The sequence below is a fragment of the Gallus gallus genome, chromosome 3, assembly GCF_016699485.2.
Source record: "Gallus gallus isolate bGalGal1 chromosome 3, bGalGal1.mat.broiler.GRCg7b, whole genome shotgun sequence".
NCBI lineage: Eukaryota > Metazoa > Chordata > Aves > Galliformes > Phasianidae > Gallus > Gallus gallus.
In genome coordinates, this window is record NC_052534.1 from 106,571,803 (window position 1) to 106,586,678 (window position 14,876).

Sequence of the window (14,876 nt, forward strand, 5' to 3'; positions counted from 1 at the left end):
GCCTAACTCACATGGGATTGAAGTTTGTTTTCCTCACAACTGTTTTACCACCTGAGGTTCAGGAAGGGCAGATTCTGACACATGGAGTTGTGTCTCAGGCAGATGTGAGGAAACAAAGCAGAAAGAGTAGCCATAACTGTGCTCTTCACACTTAAACCATCCTTGTCCTGCAGATTCCAGTGAGAACTCAGTCAGTGTCAGTAGCCCCCGAGGCAGAAAACCACGAGTCAGACCCCAGGCAAAACCCACAGAAACAGATATTTGTATGTTGTTGTCCTTCTGAGCTTTGTGTCTTCCTTGATGATATATTTGAGGTTTTCTTCTGAAACCATCAGAACTGGTGATTGCTTTGGCTTTCTTTTCACAAACAGAACTGAAATTCTCATGTAACCCATCAAGCCTATGAACTGGCACCAAACAACAAAAAAATACTGAATTTGGTCATAGAATCCTAGTGTATCCCAAGTTGGATGAGACCTGCAAGTATCCTCTGCTGAACAAAGGGAAAACTTGAATTCAGCCTAGCACGGACAAATATGAGGATAATATCTGTCCAATCTGTATGGGGACTCCTGGTGCCCTTCACTTCTAAAGCTAAGTTCATTTCAATGTTTGAGTCTGAAGGTTTTGGAACCTATTTTTAAATTATTCACTGCAATGGAGACAAGCCGAAAAGAGGCTGGACTCTACTCTTTCTTGTTTCTCCCTGTCAAATACATTGTTTTGGAAGCCAGTCACTAAAAGATTCTGACCTGCACGTGGAATGAAACTACTATGCCAGAAAAAGTCGCTTTCTTTTTAATATGGTGAAAGAAACAAAACCAAAAAACACAGTTTACAATTGTGAAAATAAAAAACTGTTATAATGAACGTGATGAATGGCAATTTATGAACACGCAGAGTGATTCCAAGGAGTGATTTAATCACTCAGATTTAAGTAGAAAATCTCACAATGGCATTTTTGGTGGTGGTTTCTGGCTGCACCTGAGCCCCGTTTGCTTTCCAGATTACGTTCTCAGTTGATAGCATTTTTCTATGGCTACTTCAAAAAAAATCTCACGAGAAACAATTTTTGTAGTGTTCAAAAATGAGTTAGAAAGCAATCAATATATCTTTAATGACTTTATTTTTTTCTGGGCTACTTTCAGCGTTGGAATAAAGTTTTGGTTTCATGAAAATACTAACAAAGTATTCGAGAACCAGAGAGAACCAGTTCTGTGAAAACTTTAAGTAATGGGAATTTTGTCAGTGATTTTCAGAGGTGCAGCATTCAACAACCTGTAAACACTAATTTTCACTGCATTTTGGAGTGAAGCCATTCCTTTGTAATGATGCTACTCTCAAACGAAATGCTTGTGCACTTTGCATTACAGCAAATTCATTTCTGCAGCAATTGAAAATTTAACCTGGGGAGGTGCGAAAAGACATTAGGCATAATTCAAAAGATTATTATTTGGACAGTTCTTTGCCTTTTGATATCTTTGCATACTGAAAGATTTCAGCGTGATTTATTCTATCTATGGACATATTTCACCAAGCAGTTATTCAGTTATTTATTTTCCAGCCAAAGGTCAATGCATCACCCTATCTTGCAGACAATAAATATCTCTTTTCTCTGTTTTTCAACAGTTTTCAGAAAGTTGACCCTAATTTTTTCCCCTGTGAGACCGACATCAGAGCTTCCAGACACCCGCAGTGTCATTTCCAAACAAACTCTTTATCCAGACAAATTGTGGTCTCTAGACCAACGGTAACCCGCAATACTCTGGCTGCATTCCTAGACATGTAACAGCTTCCCAGTGATTTATTCTACTACCTCAAACTGCTGGACCACGTTGAAAGAAGTATAAACAAGTAAAATATGGGGCAAATAAATACAAGAATTTTCTAACACCAGTCTTATTGGGGAATATTTTCACAGGGCTGTTTTGGGATCACCCCATATGTTTGGGGTCATATAGTTAGTTACCCACCCAAACAGACAGTATCTTATGAAGCAGTACATGTTATGAAGAAAGAGACTTCCACAAAAACATTACATGAAATATAACCAGTTGCCACAGGGAGAAGTGTTTTATTCTCAGTTTCTTACAGAATTGGAAGGGGATTCTACTGAATATCTGGCAAAACATCAAAAATGGTCATCTTGCCAAAATACACCTCCTTATATATACGTAACAGAGAAGGCTCAGGGCATACTTACATCGAAATGCTTCATGTTGCTTGCTCAAGATGACTTTTTCTCACTGAATATGCAGGAGTTTTAAAATAATAAAATTAAAAGACAAAAGCCAACAAAACCATCCAACCACCTCCAGGACTGAATGCACCGGACAACACAGGGAAAAGTGTTACCAGGCTATGTGCTGTCAGTCAAACTGTCCTCAAAATGACTGACCACAGCTTGGAGGGTTAATCAGGACTGCAGTGCTAAAGATAGAAAGAAAAGCTACCTAATCTACTGGAGAAGGCTCTCAAATCCACTGGGGTTTAGGCATAGGTTGCCCAATCCTTTTCTTGCTTGTGCCCATGTCACTGGACTGTAAATCTGACTCAGTGACACTCCTCTCAGTCATGCCAGTATAAATGAAGATGTAATCAAAACCAAAGAGGCAATACCTTCCTCTTGCAGAAAGGACTACAGAGGTATGGATAACTTTCCTGAGCCACCACAATGACCAACTCACCAACCCACCCACTCATCAGCCACGATTTCGAATCAGATTAATCCAGTTCAGATAAATCCAGGAAAATCAGTAGAGTCACAGTAAAGATGAACATAGTTCTTAGGAAATTTTTATATCTTAATTACTTCTGAGCTGATAGATGGCAGAAATTTGAAGAAAATGTTGGTGCAACACTGTCTTAATGGGAAAATCCAGTGGATCCTAACCCAGTCATTTTCAAGTTCAGTGCAGATGTCAAACCCACGTTCCCAGATGAATGTTGAACAGCTGGATCACTGAGATTTGGGCATAAACTAAAGACATTAAGTAGAGCAACCTGTGAATGATAAATGTTGAAAAGTGACATTTTCTTTTCTAATTCACATGCAAGGGACTCTCTCTCGTGCTTCCTCTTTGCTAAGAAAGCATACACAAACAAACAAACAAAAAAAGAGTCATTTAATCAGTTGGATCCAAATATATAATAAGTGGAAAACCTTACTTTTGTATGAACTGGAATTCTTGTTTTATTCCTTATTTATGTAGCCATTGCCTCTCTTCATTGATGTCTCTTATAGCACTAAACATCTTTTGCAGAAAGCAATTACTTTGGGGGAGAACTGAATCATAAAGAGCTCTTACTGGAAGTGCAGGGATTTGAGGGTCCTGCAAGAGTATGTTCAGCAAGTTTTACATCTCAGATCCTTAACATGAGTTTCTCAAATGTAAAGCTACTTCTTGAGACACTATGCAGTCCTCTTCATCCATCAAAAGCTCTACAGGAAAATCTGTAGGAATCCATCCTTGGGAAAGACTGAACACCTTCTGGAGACCATTCCAACTGCTCAGGGCCTTGCCAGGTCCAGAGTCACTCCAATTTTTCTGTTTCCAACCATAGATTAAATGACATCACAAAAACATTAAACCATAGCAAGAAGACAGACAAGCCATGCGCTTCTAAACCCTATCAAATCTCTGCTCGGCTTCAACTGACCTCCCATCCTTCCTTCATCCACCTGAGATATAAGAAAACCTTTATGAAACCATCCAGACTTCAATATTTTAAGTTATTTAGGATCTACCTCGTCAAAAAGCAGAGTTCCAATAGTTAATCTCACTTTACAGCTAAACCTCTGTGCCTTCTGTCTAACCTGAATGTGTCCACTGGGTTTTTCTTTTTTTTAATGCTGATAAATTAATGTTCAGCATTTTACTGGAAGTTTCTCTTTCCACTCTAGTAATTTTAGCTGCCAAAATAATAATAATAATAATAGTAATAATAATAATAATAAATTAAAAAAAGATGAGATCATCTTGTAAGATCTAATCATGTTTCTCTAGAAATGTTCACTTCAATTTGCTTTGTGCCCTCTCATAGAATGTCTTAGAATAATAGAATGGCTTGGGTTGGAAGGGACCTCAAGGATCATCAAGCTCCAACTCCCACCTATGAGAAAGAAAAATATCTTTTGAATGGCAAAATGATGTTATCAACAATGAATATTTATGAGCAGACCAAGTGGAAGTCTTGTGTGGAAGAAGATAGAAGTGATTATAAAATGATTCCCTGCAAATAAAGCAGTTTACTGCTTAAAATTACTTGAAAAGGATTGTCAAACCTTGTGTTGGACTGGAAATATTCATTTACTTGGAAAAGAGGTTTCTGATAGCTGACATTGTCATTCTGTGCTCTGACTGAATGAGTTTAAAACACACTGACCATCACCCAGGTCCTCAGCAATTTCACCTGTGACACCCAACTACTGGGGGAAGCCCATGCATTGGAGAGCAGGGCTGCCATTTGGAAGGACCCTGAAAGGCTACAGAAATTAGCTGACATGACTCTCAGAAAACATCCAGCATGTATCAGGGATGGAAAACTCCTCAGGCTGGTTGGTAGTAACCTTGCAGGAGTGGTTATGAAGGTGTCAGGAATGAGCCCTTCTGGCAACAGATGCCTTCCAGATACTGCACTCTATTAGCAAGGATCTCATATGTAGACCAAGAGAAATCATAATTCCCTTCTGCTTGGCACTTTTGAGTCCACATCTGGGTACTGTGTCCAAGTTTGTGTTCCATAGTACAAGAAAGATGCTGGCATACTGCAGTGAGTTCAGCAAAAGCCACCATGAGGATAGGATGTGACAGAAATGCATGATGTTGCCAATGGAGGGCAAATGACTGGAAGTGTACGATCTGCAGACGAGACTTGGAGAGATTCATACCATTGTCTCTAACTATCTAGAATATTGTTATAGAGAGTCAGACTCTTCCCAGATGTGCCTAATGAAGTACTAGGGTGAAGTGGGTAGAAGTAGCAACATGGAAATACATTTAGATAGTACAAAAATTTGCCTGTTTTCTTTTTCTTTTTTAATTTTCTTTTAATGAAAGAATGCGTTACTTCTTATTTACTCATATTCACATCAGTTTGAAACAATTTGGTCTTTAAAGTGAGCAGTACAAATTTTATTTCCAGGTACAAGCTTCCATGCAGAGGATTACATTGTTCTTAACCTAAGTAATCAAGAAGACCAGCTTTCTGGAGGATAAGAATTAGTCTCAGGGATCAGATTCACCTACAGTAAATCTCCCTCCTGTTCTGGATACATTATCCAATGAGTTTCTCTGCAATAAATCATGAGCGTGAAGAAAGAAAACCTTCTGAACTTATTATTTTCAATTCTCCTTACATTTAAAAATGTTAATTCCGTAGAAAATATCTCTGGAGTAGTCTTTGACTTAAGACAGTGACTTAAACAATGAACTTGTGTCCCTCCTGCATGAAGTAAAACGTGGTTGAGATGCATTATGATTGTGCCAGGAGTCACCTTCACTATTGCAACTAACAGGTGAATTTGTGAAGCCGAAGACAAAGGCTCATAATATTTGCATTTCAAAGTAATGGGGTTGGGTCAGAGATCTGGTGCCAGGTCTGGATAGACCCTACCAAGGCTGGTTCCCCAGCAATCTAGTAGGGCTTGGTTCAAATTCCTGAGTTATAGGATTTGTTTTCTGCTTGGGAGGGGAAGCAAATGAGTGCAGTGTAATAAAACAAGATGACAGACTGCTCTTTGAGAGCAGAAAGAGAGGGGGGCACGTTGGTGCCCCATTCATTATCCTTTTCCCTGCAATCATTTCCCCAAGCTCCTCAATCCAACTGTACAATAACAGCTCCTATGGGATGCTGATAATCACAGCCCAGTGTGAAGAAAACTAAAGCATTCCACTGAAAGAGGCAGAGAACCCTAGCACAGAGAACCGGTGTTTCTAGTGCAAAAGAGTTTTCTGTTGTAGACATCTGGGTACTGAGAGAGAACGTGTAAAGACCTTTACTCACAAATCTGGCAACACTGGGGAAAATAACTTTGCATTTCCCTTTGAGGGAAGGCTTCACATTGCATGTCCAAGATTATAGAATCATGGAATCGCAAAGGTTGGAAAAGACCCACAGGATCATCCAGTCCAACCATCCACCCATCACCAATGGTTCTCACTAAGCCATGTCCCTCAACACAACATTCAAACGTTCCTTGAACACCTCCAGGGTCAGTGACTCCACCACCTCCCTGGGCAGCCCATTCCAGTGCCTGACCACTCTTTCCAATTATGTACAACTTTATGCCAGGAAACTGATAAACAGATGCACTGTGTATCCAATCAGATGGAGGTGACAGCATGGCAGGAGTCAAGCAGCTTACAAAATATAGAAACCTAGAACTGGCACAACTGACTACATGAAAGGAACAAGAGCACATGAACAGGTGTGCCTCACCAGGATGTCTGTGAAACACCACACGTTTGTATCCTGCTGTTTTCATCCTCCATAAGGCTCATTCCCAGTTCCATATTTCTCAGTTTCCAAAACAATACTTACATTACTTGAGATTATTAGTACCCTGATATGTGACATTTACATTGTAAAACATTTCTGACTGTTTCTAGCTTTTCTCTTTGGATCCTTTCTCTTTCATTTCTGATACCCACAGTTCCTTATATGTTATTATCAATTATGATTTTTATTAATATGTTTTTTGCACTCTTACAGAACTATTTCAAAATGCATTTAACAAATCAAAATACATTTTAACATGTATACCCTTCCTAGATACACCTTCTCCAATGTGTTTATTACTGAATCTGTGGACAGCTTTTACTCACCCAAAAATGAAGCTTCTAAAATCCTTAGAAGTTTTTTTTTTTTCCAAGCCAAATTGGACACTATAAAAAATTTGAGAAGCAGTCAATTTTTTTTTTGGCATCGTGTATTTACTTGGCCTTTCATCTATATTTCTTGTGCCATGCAGCTGCGTAGTTATTTTTGCCTTAACATTTGTCCCATTATACTAGAATCCCTCACCTGGAATGACTTTCTTCTTTTGGCTTTGCTTAGTAAGGCAAAAACAAAAAACCAACGCCACCAAAAAGCCCACAGATATTGTCCAAATCCTTTCTCTTTTATTCATCGCAGTTAGCATCAGTTGTCTCTGAGGAGCAATGCAGTTGGTTTCTCAATTCATTCTCTAACTTGCAATCTGCCAACATGATCAGGCCAGCTCATCTGTGTGCTTTCCAGTTTTTTCAAAGATTCCTCCACTTGTTTTTTATCAACGGGGTTTTTCAGTATAGGGACTTCCTTCCTAACTGAGAATCCCATCCAAATTATTTTCCTATGTGTTTTTTTCTGTTTTTTTTTAGGAGAGAGAATTGTTTATTTTATTTTATTTTTAAGAAGTTCAGTAACTCAGACAGTTTTGAGTTGCTGTCCTTCTCTTGCATTTACTCATGGACTTGCCTTATCTGCTATCTCTGCTTTAGCCCCAAGACTAACATCCTTCCAATTTTCCTTATTCTTGATTTTAATTCAAGTCAGTGGACTGTTAATAAAGGATAGCATTGCTAATCATGGCACCCTTGCCAAAGTCTAAATTTGGGGATTTCTCTTTTTCTTGTCTGCACTTTTAAAACAATAAACTATTATTTTTTTTCCCTACACACTGAACCCAAGTGCCAGATTCTCAGATCAGATAAGCCAGCAGGACTCTGTGGAGCTCCTGTGATCTCCTGGGATTAGCACTTGCTGAACATCTGCTCCTTCTGGGCACTGTGCAGGAGCAGAAGGGACAATGCCTTCTCTCCGCCACCAGCTGCATTGCATTGATGGGCATTTCCTCCATGCAAGCTCCTTTCCAAATGTGCTGGGGCCGTTCTGAAGGAACAAAGCAGGGGTTAGGATCAGCCAAGGCCATGGGGAGGGGCAGCTACCACCAGCCCAGCCTGCCCAGGGCCCATCCATCCTGGCCTTGAACACACTGGATGGGACACCCACAGCTTCTCTGGGCTCCCCGTATTCAGCAACGTGAAGAAAAGAAGCTCAAAGTGATGAACTCAGGTGTTGAAAATAAAGAGGTTTTATCAGGTGTATGTCATCCCTTGTGTCCTGACACTCAACAGAATATTGGAAATGTTTAAGCAGAAGGGAAGGGGAACAACTGCCTTTGGCTGACCCCCGGAAGAGGATTTTTTGAGGAAAAAAATGTATGGTAAAGAATTAGCAAAAATGAGCATATGAAATGTTGAGCAGAAAAAAAGAAAAAAAAATGTTTTCTCATTTGCTGATATTTCAAAATGGATTCAATATTTTTGAATGATGAAGAGGGAAAAAAAAAACACAACATTGTCAGCTAAATGAAAATTTAACTTCACCTGACTTTTCATTTAGTGCTTTTAAGGCAGCTGGAAGAACGTCTACCAAAAAAAAAAAAAAAAAAATAGACAAAAAATTCATTGAAACAATCAAAACTTCATGGACAGAAAGGTTCAGGTTGAATCCTAACCACAAAAATCTCCAAGAGGGAAATACTTGAAAAATTCCATGTTGAACTTTGTCTTAAAGAACAACCCAAAAGGTCCACCTCTCCTTTAGTTTGAGCTGTTCTTGACATCCAGCTCTCCTCCACAGCAATGGACACCACCTTCAATATCCTCCACCTCCTCCATCTCTGAATGCTCTTCTTCCCCATCCTCACTCTCTTCCTCATGACACCGTGCTCCCTATGATGCCACCATGCCTTGTAACATCATTCTTCCCATCCACAGCAGCAGGTGCAGCTCTCTGCTGCTGGGTCTCTCCTCCCCTCCCTCCAAGCTCTTTCCCAGCCACGGGGCTGCCAATACTTTTATCGTGGTTGAAAGAACACCTTATCTTTCACCACAAACTCTTCCCTCTGCCAGCCCTCCTCGCTGTGCATAACCCACACTTGTATGACATGCCAGCTCACAGTCTCCGTATTGTATTCGACACCTCCATCTCCCTCACACCAAACCCTCACACCTGGATGGTGGCCAAATCCTACAGATTACTGGCTGTAATCTCCCCAAAATCTCCTTCTTGCTACAACACCTACCTGTTTCTAAGTTAGCTTATCTCAACTTTCATAAACGTTACCAGCTTTCAAAACAGTGTAGAAATATAGAATCATTAAGCTTGGAAAAGGCCTCTAAGATCATCTAGTCCATTGCCCCAGGTGTATTCAAAATCCTTCCAGAAAGATTCCTTTCTTTTACAATTAGGGCAGTGAGGCACTGGCACAGATTGCAGAAAGAGAGGCAGTGGTGCCCCATCCCTGCAGACAGCCAAGGTCAGGCTGGAAGGGGCTCTGAGCACTGATGGAGATGTGGGTGTCTCTGTTCAGTGCAGGGAGTGGGACAGATGGCCCTTAAGGGTCCCTTCCAACTCAAACCATTCTATGATTCTGCACTGTGGTGGTTTCCCTCTGGTTTTCCAAATTTTTGCGTTCACCCCTGCCACCACTGCAACTCTGAATATTTTCACCTTCTCCATCCTCGCTTCTGCCTCTCCTGAAAATTGCTAGGATTGGCCAATTCAGCTCACACCTTGCAAACCACAGAGCAGGAAGCAATCAGATATTGCAGCTATTGGCACCTTGTGAAAGTGTAGGGAGAAACATAGTTCTCTTGCTGCAATTCACCTCCCTTCTGGGGCCTCATACCCATCCTCAAAGCACAGATCTAAAACTTGTAGGAGTTAATGCAAAGCTTATACAACACCACAATCATCACTCAGCTCCTTATCACCACCATTTCCCAGCCTACAGCTGATGCTGACCTGGATTCATGTGTGAACACTGTCCCATTTGTCCTGCCTCTCACTCAAAGGCAGATGTGATAAGAAATAGATTATTTATTAAGAAGCTTTGCATGCCTTTGAGGAAGCTTAAAGAAACAGCATGTTGAAGCGAGTGAATGAATCCCCAACAAAAAGGGAATACTCCGGAAAAGTACTGCAAGGTATACCTAGGGCTCTACATGCTATCTTTTTCATGGGTTGGCCAATTGCCGTGTTTGTCCAACTTCAGTGTTTGCTTCACCTGAACTTTAATGGCAAAAGCACCTGCCAGATGTGCTCATGGGCATGCTGAGGTGTTCATGGAGGCAAGTCAGAACCATGTCTCTGCTGGGCCTCGTGGCCAGATCTCAGGGCACTCTCAGATCTCTCAGCCAAGAGATAGGGACATCAGGTGACGCAGATAATTAAACCCTGACAGCAAATGCACAAAGAATGCAGAAAAAGCAAGCTATGGAGCTAAAGAAATCAGTGAGCAGTTTGTGCAGGGTGATTCCAAATGAACCATGATGCAACTGTGACTGTCCCCTCAAGTAGGAAAAAAATCCCACCAAACCATAACTTACTGAACCAACTGTAGGGTCCATCCCATTACTTTAAGGCGCACTTTTAACATCAAAGGTTTCAGTGAGTGCAAGCGCCTTTTCCTAGTAATTCTAGATTTAGAATATTCTAAATGTTTAAATCGGAACTGGGCTTGTTCAGTCTGGACAAGAGAAGGCTGTGGGGAGACCCTCATTGTGGCCTTCCATTAGTTGAAGGGAATTTATAAATGTGAGGGAAATCAACTTCTTACATGGGTAGAGAGTGATAGGACGAGGAGGAATGGTTTTAAACTAAAGGGGGGGTAGATTGAGATCAGACATCAGGGGGAAGTTTTTCACTGAGAAGGTAGTGAGGTGCTCGAACATGTTGCCCAGAGAGGCTGTGGATGCCCTGTCCCTCCAGGTATTCAAGGGTTGGATGGGGCCCTGAGTAATCTGATCTAGTCTTGATTTAGCAGTTGACAACCCTGCCTGCGGCCAGGGGTTGGAACCTGATGATCCTTGAGGTCCCTTCGAATCCAAGCCATTCCATGAGTCTATAAAATTTATTTTTATTACTTGACAAGGCCTTATTTTTTCACCTGGACTCAAGGCTGTGCTCTGCTCATCTGTCCCTCCCAGTGCAACCCAGTGCAGCAGAGCTAGACTAACCAGCACTTGAATGCATTTTTCCATAAGGCAGCAAAGAGTCCTGTTCCCACTCTCACTGCTTTATGGACTGCAGCGGGATAGCAAAGTCTAAAAACACATTTAAGGAGCAGAATTGGCACAATACAGCTTTTGGATGTGCACTGGATTGAGTAAGAAGGCAGAATTTCTGCAGGTTTACTGCTTCTTTATATTCCAGCAGTGCTTTGAATCCACCTCTGAGGTGACTGATGGTAAATACATGTGTTAGGACATCTACACTGCCAGTCAGCACTGGCCCAGGCTTGCTGTCAGGAATGGGCTTGTCCACCTCCATGCTGCAATCAGGCATGCGTGCACAATGAGGTCACTGCGGCTCAGTGGATGCCGCAGTGGCAGCCAGGCTCTGCTTGCTGGGACAAGGTCAAGGTGGCCCTGCACATGCCATGAGAAGGTCGTCAGCAGATATTACCTAATCTTGGCACCTTCCAAGTGGTTCGTGAATGCCGAGACACAGCTGGAGCCCAACACATGGCACAAAGCGTGGGTATGATGCAGGAAGTTCAGAGAACCTACAAGTGATTGGGGTCTCTCTTTGTCTCATGTTTATATAGACCCATCCACGAACAATAGTTATGGTTCCTAGAGCACCAGACAGAAAAGGCAGAGAAAAGCTGGAGTTGGACTTGATGGTCCTTGTGGGTCCCCTCCCTCTTAAGGCTATTCTATGATTCCAAGCTAGAAGAGAAAGTGAATCCTATACCACAGATTAGGCTATTGGAACATCACTAGGAAATATCTTTTCCAAAAGAGTGATGATGTACTGTCACAGGCTGCCCAGGGAAGCAGTGGGTCACCATCCCTGGAGGTGTTTGATGTGCACGTGGGTTAGAGCTTGATGATCCTTGAGGTCCCTTCCAACCCAAGCCATTCTCTGATTCTATGGAGAGGTGGCACTGAGGGGTGTAGTCAGTGGGCATGGTGGGGATAAGGATCTTAGTGGTCTTTTCCAGCCTTAATGACTCTATGATTCTAACACAACCTTTTGATCCTAGCATGGTGACTTACACTGCCTCACTAAAGCAAGAAGAGATATGGCCAGTTTCCTGACAAAATTGCATTTTGTCCCTGTGGACTGCTCTGATAGCAGCATGGAAGGATTTGCAGAGCCTTTTCAGTAGCCCACCTCACCCATTAAGCCTTTAAGTCTATATGGGGTTCCGCTCACCCAATCCAGGCCACCAGCATCAGCAGACACCCCTTGGAAAGTAAGGCAACAAACTTAACTTCCACACCCTGCAGGAGGAGGAAGAAGGCTGAGGATAACATCAGGCAGCCTGCAGGATACCGACAATTTGGAGAGGTTTTGGAGAAAGGCAGCAAAATGATTAAGGGGTTGGTTAGAAGGGGGGTGGAAGGAAGAAAGGGGAGGAAAAATAAAAAAAAAAAAAGATTGAAAGCACTAAATACACATTGCCTGGCCAACTAATGCCTGAGGGAAAATAGAAGAGCTGGCAGGCAGGAGGGAGCCTAGAGCCAAGGAAGAAGTAGGATCTCCATTGTTAGGAGCTCTCAGCATTTGTAGGCAAACAATGAGGAATGAGTGTGCTGCAAGCTAGGAGATAAGTTAGGGGAAGCTGACGAGTGTAGGCACTACGCAAAGAGATGAAATCAAGACCCTTCTCAACCTATGTTTTGGCACTGGCTGCACCTGAGTCTTGATTTGCTCCTGTGCTTATAATTCTGTGTGGTTGAAACGATTCTTCCCAGGCATGCAGAGGAATTGCTCATCGTAGAGCAAGAGGGTATAAATAGATGTAATGGGATAAAACTGAGAAAAGGGGGAACTGAGGTCACAACTGAGGTTGGAATAATCCACAAATGAAGAAGTGGAAGGCCCTTCTCACAGGTTATTTAAGATTAGACTGTGGGAATTTATTTATTCTTATACAGGAAAATAGACATTAAGGAAAAGCATTGTATTATAAAGGGCAGAGAGGAGAGGATCCATTATCTCTCTCTCCAAAGTATTTCATTTATGTTTTATATAATCATTTATTACATACAATATATTTTCAATACAAAAAACACCATATAAGCCACGGAAGTCAAATTTTACACTTCAGTGTGCAGTTTTTCCCTTCTCTATACGTAGTGGGATCAAATTAATAACAGCATTAATTGGTAGCAATAAAACTCACCTACTTGGCCAAATGATTCGGGTTTCTCCAAGGCACAGTAAGAACACAATCATGATTACAAGGAAATAAATGAAAGAAATGAGAAGAATCTTATTAAAGCTCCAAAAGAGAGCCAAGGGAGATCCAGTGAAGAAGAAAAAAAAGAAGTGGAAAAAAATGCAGGAGATGGAAAGATTATCTCGTACCTTCAGCTGCACTAAGAAGCAATTTAGGGAGCAGAAGTCCAGTGTTAAATACTAACCAGTTGCCATCACAACCAATAATTCACTGTGATTATAGGTGGACCAAGAACCTACTTTAGTCTTAGGTGTTCAAAAGCAAATACAAGTATTGATTCCAACCCTGCAGAAAAAATCAGAGATGCAGAAATCCCCAAATCAAGAGCATGTCCACCAGAAACTATTCTTGCAAAGTAGACAAATGAAACCAAATGGGTTTTGAGCAAAAGGCAAGTGAACGTTGCAAGATCTTCTAATCAAAGGCTCCATTATCTGCTAAAATACAGACCTGTGGCAAACTTTTATCAGCACCCTTCCACCCATCTGTGCTAATTTAGCTCTTAAAGATGCAAAATCTTGACATGATGACTTTCGTAACATGACATACAAGGACTGTAAAAAAAACAAAAGACCAAGAACTATGGGATGAAATTCAGCGCCCTGCACTATTCAAGGGGTCAAATGTTGTGCTGAAATAATCTTTATGTTATCAACTCTATGAGCGTTCAGCTTCAGAAGTGAACTCATTTCTTAATGCTAACTCACTCTTGAATAGCCAAGGGTTAATGACTTGAAGCCTGTATTAGCCAAAAACACCAGGCCTCCCTTTTGGCTTGTGCTGAGGTTGGGAGATTGCCAACAGAAGGGTTAAAAAAAAAAAAAAAAAGGTCCTGTGGGCTTCTCAGATCTTACAGAAGACAATCAGAGCAGAAATTCTGGTTCAGCCCCCAGCTGGGATTGTGGTAAGAGCCGCTGTCTCTGCTACCAGGGACCATGTTGGAGCAGGCCTGTGCATGGCCTGGCTCCCTGCCTACGCAGCGCTGCTTGAAATGGACAGGAGTCCTGCTCTGCATGCAGGAGCCCTGATCTTCTTAGGGCTTGATCCACTCTTAATCTCCTGCTGTCCCTGAATAGCAAGGGAGATTTCAGGTGGCAAGAAGGAGTTACATCAGGAAAGCTGGCGTCCAGCTCAGTTCAAAAAGAGAGACTCATTTTCTTAGGAAATACCCCACTAAGGAGTGGGCTCAGAACCCAAGGCAAAGCCTCCCAGAAAAACAAAACCACAGCCTTTGGAAATCTTCTAGTGATAATGCTTTGCATTGCTCCACAGAGCAAAACACTGCCACCAGCTCTCGCTTGATCTCAGCAAGCTTCTGCCATAAGCACAGCTCTTATTTATCACAGACATCTCATGATTGGACCAAGCAATGTTAGTGGCCTCTCCAACCTTAATGATTCTATGATTCAGCTAATTTTCTAAAAGAAACATCAACTCATTTCCTAGTAAGAAACAAAGGATATAAGAGAAGACAACATACACTGAAAAAAATTATCAATGCTAACACCAAAGCCCCTATGCCTTGCCATTTTTCACTAGTCCAGTGCTTCCTTTGTTGGCTCCTTTTCCCTACATCAATTCACACATGCACAGAAAACAGAGGGAGACAGGTTCAACTTACCACAGCAGAGGT

The 14,876-nt window shown here is 41.7% G+C and overlaps 1 protein-coding gene across 1 annotated transcript in view; it reads right to left on the minus strand.

The window, feature by feature from the left end:
- Positions 1 to 14,876, minus strand: part of RP1L1 (retinitis pigmentosa 1 like 1) — a 52,776-nt gene that overhangs the window by 25,488 nt on the left and 12,412 nt on the right. The gene's annotated exons all lie outside the window — the stretch shown is intronic.